The sequence below is a fragment of the Lissotriton helveticus genome, chromosome 10 (assembly GCF_964261635.1).
Source record: "Lissotriton helveticus chromosome 10, aLisHel1.1, whole genome shotgun sequence".
NCBI lineage: Eukaryota > Metazoa > Chordata > Amphibia > Caudata > Salamandridae > Lissotriton > Lissotriton helveticus.
The window spans coordinates 744,889,830-744,902,407 of NC_136071.1; positions in this window are offsets into that span (position 1 = coordinate 744,889,830).

Consider the following 12,578-nt stretch of genomic DNA (forward strand, 5'->3'; position numbering starts at 1 on the left):
CTAGGATTAGATTTGCTAAAAAGATTGTATGCGACTTTGTACTGTTCTCCCTCAGGAGTACAACTGACTTTAGGTAAGAAAGTGGTTTCTCCCATGTATTTGTCGAGAAATACGCTTCCAGCAGAATTGGCACTTCTTCCAGATATTCTTTGGGCTACTGGTCCGAATGATGTAGGTCTTTTAGAAATTCCACCGTATATTGTAACATTGAAACCGAATGTCAAAATGCCACGAATTCCCCAATACAGAATATCCAATGAGGGCGAAAAAGCTTTGCTAGCGATTGTTTACGAGTTGATTGAAAAAGACGTAATTGAAGAAACACGAGGCAATGTTTGCAATAGTCCTGTTCTGCCTGTTTTAAAACGAACTGACCCTTCTCAGCCACCTGTGTATAGATTTGTGATTGATCTTAGGGAAGTAAATAAGATAGTGGTGCCACAATTCCCAGTTGTCCCCGACATTACAACATTATTGACTATGTTTACAGCCTCTGCATCCTGGTTTTCGGTGATTGACCTGAAGAATGCTTTCTTCAGTATCCCGATTGCTGAGGAAAGCAGGGATATTTTTTCCTTTAGTTTAGGTGGTCGCAGTTTCCGCTTTAAACGCGCCCCTCAAGGCTACTGTGAAAGCCCCTCAATATACAGTCAAGCTCTGAAAAGTCAGCTTGACACAATGGTTTTGCCCAAAGGTGCCACTCTCGTACAGTACGTGGACGATTTGCTCATAGCTGCGGATACTGAGAAAATCTGTAAAATGGCCACGTTGACATTACTGCGCCATCTATGTGATCTGCATCACAAGGTGTCACTTTCGAAGCTTCAATATTGCCGACAAGAAGTGACCTACTTAGGTCATCTCTTATCGAAGGAGGGGAGGAAACTGACCCCAGAAAGAATTCAGGCAATAGCTAAATTGAATGTGCCAAGAACGCAGAGAGAAGTACGCGCTTTCTTGGGCATTACATCGTACTGTAGACAATGGATTCCAAATTTTTCGTTATTAGCCAAACCCTTATTGGCACTAACGTGTACAAATACACCCAATCCCATTCCTTGGTCTGATGAGTGTCAGAAAAGTTTTCTCGAATTACGCACAGCATTATGTTCGGCCCCTGTGTTAGGTAACCCCAACTACAGTAAGCCTTTCACATTATATGTCCACGAGAAGGAGGGCTGTGCATTGTCTGTGCTGACTCAGTTATACGGAGATAGACAGCGGCCATGCGCCTATTTTTCGTCAACTTTGGATCCGGTAGCACGAGCATTGCCAAGTTGTTTAAGGGCCACAGCAGCAGCAGCTGTTTCTATTCGACAGTCTGCAGGTCTAGTAATGAATAATACACTGATCGTGATGGTCCCGCATGCAGTAGACACGTTGTTAAATAGGACCAAGACACAGCACTTAACTAGTGCTCGACTGTCCAGTTATGAATTGACGCTACTAGCGAGCCATGTGCACATCAAAAGGTGCAGTACCTTGAACATAGCCACATTGTTACCAATTACTGAGGAATCGGATGCTTCAGAACAGCACGATTGTTTCCTCAGAACAGAGGAAGAGACGAAAGGGAGAGTTGATTTATTAGACACTCTTCTTGCTGAATGTGATGGTACATTATGGGTGGATGGTTCATGCTTTAAACTCCCAAATGGTAACGTGACTACAGCATATGCTGTCACAACTTTGCACACAATCGTTGAAACTGCGCGAATACCACATGGTTCAGCTCAAGCCGCTGAACTCGTGGCACTGACGAGAGCATGTGTGTTATCCAAAGGAATGAAAGTGACTGTCTATACCGACAGCCAGTATGCTTTTGGAGTGGCTCACAGTTTTGGACGATTGTGGAGAGAACGTGGGTTCCTGACTTCGCATGGAGCTAAGATTCAGCATGGTCAGTTGGTAAATGAGCTTCTTGAATCACTGACGTTGCCCCTGAAAGTAGCGATCGTGAAATGTAGTGCACACAAGAAAGTGATTGATGATGTTGGTCGTGGAAATGCATTTGCTGATGAAACTGCTAAGGAAACGGCAAAGAATATGATGAGCCGAATGTATGTCGCGAGCCCAGAAAGATGGACTGGTAATGTTGGAATATGTGAAGACACGATGGAAAGTGTGAAGTCCATCCAAGCTGAGGCCACGGAGAAAGAGTTAAGCATGTGGAGAGAAAGTACAGGGAGAATGGATGCAAATGGTTGTTGGATTGAATCGACAGAGCAACAGAGATGGTTGTTACCCGATGCATAGGTGCCTGCAGTGGTTACAATGGCTCATGGGATGGCCCATATCAGCGCGAAAGGGATTTGCTAGTTGTTGGCCCCAGTGTGGAAGAATTCAGGGATTCCCAAGTGTGCAGAGAATGTTGTCAAGAATTGCATGGTATGTCTGAAGCACAATCCTGGTAGGGGAACCCCAACTCCAGCTGGTCATTTTGCACCTCCTACGTAGGTTTTGCAGCTAGATTTCAAACACATGGAGAGGTGCAACAACTTAAAATATGTGCTCGTGGTTGTTTGTGCCTTCTCAAGATGGGTAGAAGCCTATCCCCTAAGGGACAATACTGCCTTGTCCACAGCGAAAGCCCTTGTGAAAGAGTTCTTCCCCAGGTTCGGAATGCCTAGAATGGTCTGGTCGGACAACGGAAGTGAATTTGTGGGTTGTGTGATGAAAAGAGTGTGTGAAGGGCTCGGCATTAGGCAGAAGTTCCACGCTGCAAATCACCCCCAATCAGCTGGATTAGTGGAATGTTACAATGGCACGCTTAAACTTAAATTGGCCAAAATCCAAGCGAGCACAGGTCTTAAATGGCCTGACGCTCTACCCTTAGCACTCCTATCCACCAGAATGACAGTGCATTCGCGAATGAAACTGAGCCCCTATGAGATAATCTTTGGTCGCCCAGCCAACATATGGGGAGTGCCTAGGCCCACGAAGTTTAGCGAGCTGCAACACCCCATTTTGCTTGACTATTTGTATGAATTGACGGCTAAATTGCGTGTTTTATATCAACAGGTCCACAACACCTTGCCTCCGGTCTCTGAGACACCGGGTCACTCCATTGACCCCGGTTCCTGGGTGTTGGTCCGCAATTTCCAGAGGACAAGAAACGACCAGCCCAGATGGACCGGGCCTCACCTCGTCCTCCTGTCTACAAGGTTGACTGTTAAAGTGGAGGGGAAGGCCAATTGGGTCCACGGGATCCATTGTAAGAAGATACCCTTCCCTCTGCCACATGACCAATGGGTCCGAAAAGGAGGCACTGACTCAGAGCGCACAACTGACGAACGTGTAAAAGAAGCTAAACGTGATTGTAAGAGTGGGAACATTTTTCAAGAAACTACGCCACCACCAGAACAATTGAACTCTGTGGAACCTGAGCTACTATTTCTGGACCAGACAGTACCCGGGAAAAGACGCTACAATTTACGACCAAGAAAAACAGACTAAAGTAAAAGTGATTTATTTTTTTGATCTGAGAGAAAAACCTGTGGACTAATAAAATACGTTTTTTCCCAAATCCTATTTTTGAAAGTGCAGATTCTCCCATCTAGGTAACTTGCTTATTTTTGTTTTTTTCGAACCGCCATCCGGGTTCCGCTGCTAGGGTCGCGGTTGATTAAAGACTTTTGGGTGCAGCTGACGACGATAGGTCGCTGGTTCCAGTTGGTCCAAGGGAGCCACCCTAGACTGACGGAAGCATCCTTTAGCAGAAACAACCTACCGCCACGGGCAGCACCTTAGAGAGGATGGAGTTTCCTGATGTGGAGAGAACTGCCAAACAAATGAACTTTAAGCAGAGACTTTTGAAAACAATGAGGAAGAGAATTTTTATAATAATGTGTATTTTTATGCTATTTAGCGTAATGGTCTTTTTGGTAAGCTATGTTTTATTCTCTTTTCATGTGACATTTGCGCCCACTACATCACCCACACCTCCTCCTACTGTTCCCTCTCATTTTTTTCCACCCTTTGCCTGACCACGAATCAAATAGGAGATTAGAGTTCATTAATAACTCCTTCGTTCAGTTATTACACCAACACCAACTTGTAATGAACACAACCAACTGTTGGGTGTGTGGTCTCATGCCCCACACCACGGATAGAGGTATCCCCTATTTGGTCCTGCCATTTAGTCGCAATGGGTCAGTATGGGCATATAGGACAATGTTCATATATGCACGAGAAATCCAACCCCTACGTTCTGTAAAAGACAACCTCAAGACTAGCGCCCTAGTCAAGGGTATAGTTGATATGATCAAGGAAGTAACTTCTCACGAAGATACCCCGGATGATGAGATACTTGCATATGTAGGTTGGAATGTGACCGGATATGGCACTACATTAAGTGAGAAACAGCAAGCCAAGAGATCGTCCCCTATCTGGATCGTACCCCATCACGGTCACCTGTGTCTGCAAGGTATTGGTAGGAATCCCAGAGCTCAGCTAGGGAATAGTGTCTGTACAGAAACGTACGTTTTTGGATCCCAGACTTCCCCTGCCTTTTCAGCCGCTAAGGGTACTTATTTCATCTGCCGTGATAGAGCCTATACATGGTTGCCCCCTGACTTCTCGGGCTCATGTTTTGTTTCATTCCTGTTACCTCCCACCTACACAGCAGCGGCGGATTTCCATCGGACAAGGGTAGTTAGAGGTGTTTTGAGTAAAGAAGACACTGCAGGTCAAGAATTTGGTGACTTTGCAATGGGTTTTCTGCCGTTCTGGGGAGCCATGGCTAACAGCAGAAACATAAGGCAATTGACAAGGGTAGTTGAATCCACCGTGATTGAAACTGCTGGTGCCCTTAGTAACCTGACTGCTGAGCTCCAGTCGGATCGACTGATGACCCTTCAGAACCGGGTCGCTTTGGATGTAATACTGGCGGACCGAGGTGGAGTATGCAAATTGATCCAGTCCAGTTGTTGCATTTTTATTCCAGATAATGCTCCAACAGTGTACGGGGCCATCTCCAAACTACATAAAATTTCCGAATCTATCCATGTGGATAAAGGAGATTGGTCATTAATGGGATGGTTCTGGGGACTGATATCTGCCTGGGGATGGAAAATTCTGATGGTCATTGGGATGGTCTTAGCCATTCTTTTCCTGTTCTGTCTATGTATACAGTGTGCTCCTGCAATATGTGGCCTCTGTGCTACATCATGTGTAAGGAAGCCTGTGTCAAGACATGAGCTCAGCACTAGAATGATGTTGCAGCAACATCTCAATGACTTTAGGAATATAGGTCTGGACTCAGATTAACATAAGGATAGATTAATTGCCTATGTAAGGGCAAAAGGAGGGGCTGTGGTTCTGAAAAATCTGGATTCATATAATAGTACTGGACTCGAGAATAAAAACTTCGTCGAAATAGGACGAATTTGGTATCAAAAGACCGAGAATGACGAGTACATCAAGTACATGTATTTTCGGCATATTCGAGTGACAATTTCACCTCGAAATCGTCATTTACCTTCTAAACCCTTAGCTGCATGTTGCCCTCTACATAGGCCTTAATCCAGTCGAATTTGATTCCACAAGGACACATACTCCTTAATCGACTTCTTCCTGACCCCAGTACAAGTTAGAACCATTGCCCCAGGCCGAACTCGTTAGGTCAGTTCCCTCCCAGTGGCCGAGCAAGATAGCATCTAGGCCCAACCAGCCATAAAACCATTTCAGCGCGCACACCTGCCATATCTCGCTCACATCTTTCTCCACTCCTTTTCTTCTCTTACTTTATGATGGGGAGGTGACCATTTTTATTAGGGGTCCAGCGATATCTGATGAAATGTTGGGCCTTGCCGGATGATTTGTTATGGGCAGCACGACGTGAAATATGTACATGTCATCATGACTCTGCTTTTCTTTTGTAATCAGTAACCATAAATGAAATACCACGAATCCAAGGAATGTTTTGCCCAAGGCTGAATATTTTGTATAAGAAGAGAAGCCTAACTTCGTGAAAGTGTGCAGTCTCCTGAATATACTTGTATCGTACTTCTAGGACCCTGTCACCTTGGTTGCAGCCAATAAACTAATCTTTGACTTCACCTGGAAGACTCTGAAGTTTCTGTAGGTCTGACTCAGGAGAACCCGAGGTCTCCGGTGTGTTGATCCCCTGGCACCGCTGGGTTACCGGTTCTTTGCCGGTTCTTGAAAACCCAGTACCTCAGATTGAACAACTATACTGGCGGCCTCTAAAGCACTCAAGGGCTTGGACCTAAGTTGGCGTGGTGGTGGTGGCACTGAGCCCAATGGAGCGGGGGTGCTGCTCCCGGCAGCTTGGTCCCCAGCAGACCCCGCTGCTGCTGCAGGCGTACTTATTTTTTTCCCAAAAAATGTGGCGGTCGGCACACCAGTCTCCTTGCTTCTTCTGCTCCTTACTGGCAACTTTCTTGCTAGAGGAGCTACGGGGAACTTTTTTTGGGGCCATCTTCTTCAGAGGTCAGAACAGCAGGCCGCAGTGCACGAGTTGCAGAGTTGTCTTGTCTGTGGCCACATGTGACGTTGCGTGACGTTATGCTGCACACACACCGCTGCAGGACTTCTTCCTGGCACTGGTGTTCTCTTGTGCACCTAAAAGCAATGGAAGACAGAGGAACATCAGTTATACACCCCAAAAAGTCGAAAATCACACAAAAATCAGCACAATCCCATGCCATTCATGCCCTCAATGATGTTTAAATTCAAGAAGACACCCCACAGAAAGACTAGGCCCATGCACCACTCACTACCCTTGGGGATAATGGATGAAAGCTAGGCAAAATGGGTGCAGGCCTCAGAACACTGCCTGCCTTCAAAATGGCCCCTTGCACCCCAAGCACATGGCCAGGGCCTGCCTGTACCAGCACTCAAAATGGCCCCCACCCACATGGCCAGTCCCCATCAACAGTACACCCCAAAAAAACGAAAAACACACAAAAATCACCACAATCCAATCCCATCCATGATGTTTACATTAAAGAGACCCCACAGACAGACGCAGTCCATGCACCACTCACTATCCCTGGGCAAAAGTCCCCAACAGCAGCCAAAAAAATCGAAAAAAACACAAAAATCAGCACAATCCCATGCCATCCATGCCCTCAATGATGTTTAAATTCAACAAAACAGCTGTATCATGCACCCATAACTAACCCTGGTCCTACTGGATACTGTGGCTACCCACAATATATTTTATTTAATGCTCTGAAAAAGTTCCAAAATTGTAGTTGCAGCAACTGTAATGCCCCAAACAAACTTACTTGTGAAAGTTGATTTCTAATCCAAAAGTGATCCAAAGAAAGTCAAAAAGGCCTCAAATCCAAATATCCAGCAGTATCCACAAAAAGTAATCCTTCCAGGTCAAGATCCAAATGAAAGTGACCAGCACATGAAGAAATCACTGGGAGGAGCCTGCTGGACAGGAACAGGAAGTTGGAGACTGTGGGGCACTTCCTTCCTCCCACCCCCCCCCAAAATGGACTCCTTGCAAAAAACAGTGCAGGCAAATGTCAACCTTAGGAGTTATTCTGATAAAAATCATCATTTTCAGAAGGTTTATGCTGCTTGCTGGTGGATTTCTTGTGCAGAATTGCAAATTTTGCAATTTCGCGAGTGCGAGATTGTTGCTGCCCGTCGCATCTACGTGTTCGCAATTGTTTACTCCCGCGATGCGTGATCACGAGCCTTTATGACGTACTCGCGTTGACAAACTCTCGCTGTGCAAGGTGGCGGGCGCGATGACGTAATTGCGGTCGACAAACTACCACGGGATCACGCAGTAAGATCCAAAATGGCGCAGCACACGCAAACATGGAGAAAAACAACTCTTCAAACGCTGAATGACGGTAAGTGAACGCCGGGCGCCGCAATATTGTATTTGTCAAGCGCGACCAAGCAAAAAAATCCGCTGCGTGCAATTTATGAATTTTCGGCAAATTCGCGAGAATTCGCGGATCGCGAATTTACCGAAAATCCGCAAATTCCACGAGCGGAGCGGATTTTACGCCCATGCTTGATTTATTTCTTCTATGTGTGCTGCAGAATGCACTTACTAGGTCGAAATTGTAGTTTAAAACTGCACTCACAGACTCTGCAATGGCAAGTTTACAGGGCTACTCATGTGGGTGGCACAACCAATGTTGCAGGCCCACTAGTAGCATTTGATTAACTTACTCTGGGCACACATAGTACTCTTTACTAGAGACTTACTAGTAAATAAATTGTGCCAATCATGGTTAACCAATCAGAATCACAATATACGCAGGGAGCACTTGCACTTTATCAGCAGTTTTAAAGTACCCAGAGTAACATAAACCAGCAAAAATGAAGTCCAGCGTAGCATCAAAATCACAGGAGGTAGTGGCAAAATATCCTGCCCAGGATAACAGGTCTAACGGTGACCAGCCTAATGTATTTTCTTTAGGCAGTTCATACTGCAGAAACCTTCTACTCCTTATTTTGCAAACCAACCTATATGTAGTAAATACATTACTAGTCAGGAAAATCAATTAGAAATGTACAATTTATTTTTGTTGCCAGCAATATTGTAGGTCTGGCCCTTAGTTCTTTTTAAACACCTTTGTTGGAGATTACAACCCCGGGACTTAAAACTTTCTGTGAGATTTGCCAGTAGAGAACTATCCACGATCCACTTACTCAGCAACGAGGGTGGCTCATTTGCCTGAGCTGACTTTAGTGTATCCCTCACTACTATCTCACCTGATGTTGAAAATTGACAACAAGGCCGCTTCAACTCCATCCCATGGCTCCCTTCTCGCTGCTGTTGACTAGGACCCGATCAATACCAGAGACCACCAGAGCGTGAAAACTTGAACTTCACCCACCAGAGCATTTCCTGCCCAAAAAAACAGTGGTTCTCCTGAGGCTCCATCCCAATGTGGAAGATCGTCAATGTTCAGCGCCCATCTCATCGAAGCCAGCCCACTGCCTACTTTCACCAAACATTGTTGATATTGGGAGGTAATATTTCCAATAGGACAAAACTGGACCCCCAGCTGATCCGTGTTTCATCAAGGATGTATATCTACATTTTGTCCAAGGCAACTGCAACCTGATGACCGCGGTTGGCGCTTAGCACCTTTTTGGCGCTAGTTTAAACCTTAAAATTCATAACTCTGTTTTAACTTCTTAGATATTTGTCATTTCAGTGTCATTTTATTTAAAACCACTTGGATGCTAAGGCATCTGAAGGATGTTAATGTAATTTCCATTGAAATCAATGGCAACTCCAGCTCGTCATGAGCGTCAAAGGGGTTTAATAAAATGTACTCTGTTTTTCTAAATTGGTTTGAGAATTTCCTTATGTTGTGTTTTGACTTTTTCATGTTTGAACAGTGCATAAACACTTTACACATTGCCTCTAAGTTAGGCATGTCTGCTCTGTGTCCGCAACTGCCATGGGGTTGACCTCAGGTTAATTTAGTGGTGTTAGTGGTTCACCTTGATACGGAATGCGGTTGTTATTTGAGGTGGATACTCACTACCACCTCCAACTAACATTCTAATTTCTTACAACTTTCCTCTACAGTCCTAATAAATGTTGAAATAGTGAGGCGGTATTGCATAACATACATTCTTTTGGCGTTTTCTTCATTAGGGTGTTACAAGTGTCATATTTGACAAGCACGATTTATGGTTCATGGTACAATTTTCTTTGATCTATAGACCCAACACATTAAATTCACCAGCAAGAACCTATAGAAGTTGAGACTAAGGGTGACCGCTCCTAATCATTTCAGGTGTTAGCATACCACGACAGGACAGTAACACAGTAACCATGTTATAACTGACTGGGTATAACACTTTGGCATTGCAGTGCCAATCAAAATGGAACGAAAAAATGAGTTAGAATAAAAGAACACTTTAGGCACACTAGGGGATCTTTCGCTGTGCTTGTTCCATGCTTGTAGCTGTATCCTGGTGCATTTCCCACTTATCTTGGTCTAAAATTCAAGGTTTTTGAAGCTGCTATATTCCTTTTTGATTTCTTATCCTATTTTAACTACGTCGAAATACAGTGAGTTGTGTTGCTTTGGTGAAACTTTTATAGTGAGTTAGGTTCTAGTTTTTTTTTTCTCTTTCCATGAGAGAGAATTTCTAAGGGCTATTATGATATATTCCGTTCATGTTGCTGTGTTGGGTAATAACTCTTTTCAAGTCTGCTCTGCGTATTTCAGATTACCTCTTTAGTATTCCCGATGCAAGCACTTACTGAGCAAAATAAAACAAAAACATTTTCACATATGATACAATTTGTGAATTGAGTTGCAGTAGTTGTACAGTACGTTCCCTTAAGTACTTTGCCTTTTTTTGTGATGCAATGAAGTCAACAAATACATGTTGTTAGATACTAATTTTATATTGCATTCGCGATAATATTCTATTATGTATGGGATTTTTCCCTTACATAGATTGAAATCGTTCCTAGAATGTGTGCAAATGTAGTTGCTGGTTATCTTTAATGAGGAACAAACCACCCTGCATGCAACAGAGCACATGCAGCTTACCGACTGTCTACTGTTATCAGTGCCTCAACCCTATTTTGACTTATGGAACGCATCCAATATATTTACCTATTTCAATATGTCATCTGGTACCATCGAGGCCAGAGTGGAGATGGAAAAAAAATGTATGCTATGTCTTTAGAATTAGATAAAGCTTAGATGCAGTTTTAGAAATGATTCTCCTATATAAACATACTTAATTATATACGTTATCTATGTGCTCGCTATCTTCCCTAAACTTGGAGTGAATTCATCATGGAACATGATAAAAGAATGCATGGCCCTGCTTAGTGCTTCCCCAGCCATTTATCTGCAAATTCACATTTATCTGTCACAAACATCATCTAAAATAGCTTTGTGTGGTTTAGGGTAACAATATGCAGCAATCGATTGCACCCTGAAGCATGGGAAAAGCAATAAAAAATGCAGGGCCAATATAGAAATGGGGGGATGTCCTCATGAAAAAGTTCCGGGTAAAAACCTGACAGTATCAGAGTGTGAGGAACCTGTCCTAAGAACTCGTGAATATTTAGTGGTTTCTGGAGTCTATGAAGTGCAGTGAGTATTGCCAAACTGGAGTCCCTGGGTGTGAGGTCCCTGGAGGTATTGAGTAATGTAAATGTTTGGCCCGCAACTGAGCCTAAATATCTAGTGCAGGAGCCAGGTGCCATGATGCTGTCCAGGGATGCAAATCGTGGGTGGGAGAACGTGGTGGGCCAATCGTTCTAAGCTTACCCTCTAAGATTCAGGAGCTGGGAGTGGGCAAGAAACCATGCCCTCACTGAAAGATGTGAAAAAAAGTAACAAATGCAGGTGACACAGTTCTGGGGGAAGCACAACATATATATGGTGACGCATTAAATAACTAGACATACAAACCACAGCAAATATCTTGTTTCTAGACAAAGTCAATGAAGAATTTTCATGACACTTAGCGGGTTCAACATTTCAGAGGCTGGAGATTTTCGGTTATAATGGCTCTCTCTTTTCTAAGTGTAATTTGGCTTACTAACTGGAACGATGTTTGTTTTTATCTACTTCTTATCAATATACATCTGGGATGTCAATACCCTCTGACATATAGCCTTGAAAAAGTCCAAAGGCTTGATGAAACACGTGTCGGCTTAATCATCTGTAATTTGTTGTTAGCGACTGAATCATCTGTCATTTGTCATTGCCAGAACAACTGTATGGACTGGGTGACTATGTTAAGAAGAAGTAAAAGAAACACAACCTTATATGTAGCCTGGACTTTTGATTGTTGAAGGAATGCACAAGGATTGAAAATTGCTCTTTATATTTGCAGAAAATAGGGTATCAGTTTAACTAAGTAATCTGTTCATATGCCCGAGTGCTCTGCGATAACTTTTCAATATAGTTTTGGCTAGGTTCAACGGTTTCATCAGGGAACTTGCTGATACACATCCTGGCAACAAATGTGATATTAGTATGAAAGCACCAAAATGTATTGTAACCACAATGCTCTACGGGTCTGGATGTGCAACACCTGCACTACAGTTGCCTTTTATTGCTTATGAGTCATTTTTAATACATATCAGTCTTCCCTATGGTAGGCCATGGTGTAGTGTATTTCAAATTTTGGACTTTCACTTTTAACTTTTCCATATCCTGGTAGTGAAAAACTCTTAAATTAGATTTTCACTACTGCAAGGCCTGCCTCTCCCCTGGATTAGCATTGACTGTCCTTATTGCAGTTAATAAGGGTTATCTTTCAATTGGGAGCAGGTTGAAAAGTCGAGTTTGATCTCTAAAGTATTGTAATTTAAACCCTCTTTACTGGTAAAGTAGGAATTTAACATGTCAATTTGAGAAAGTTGGCATTTTCTTGTCCTAACCGTTTGATACCTGCAGCTTGTATCCTCAATAGAACCAGTGCAGCACAATGCAACCTGATGCAGCCCTCGCAGCTGCTCATCAGAACCGATGCAGTACAATGTATCTCAATGGAGGATTTTGATCTGCAGCCCTCACAGCTTCCCATTGGAACTGACATAGTGTGATGCAACTTGACACGGACCTTGCCTCACATCCCTCACAGCT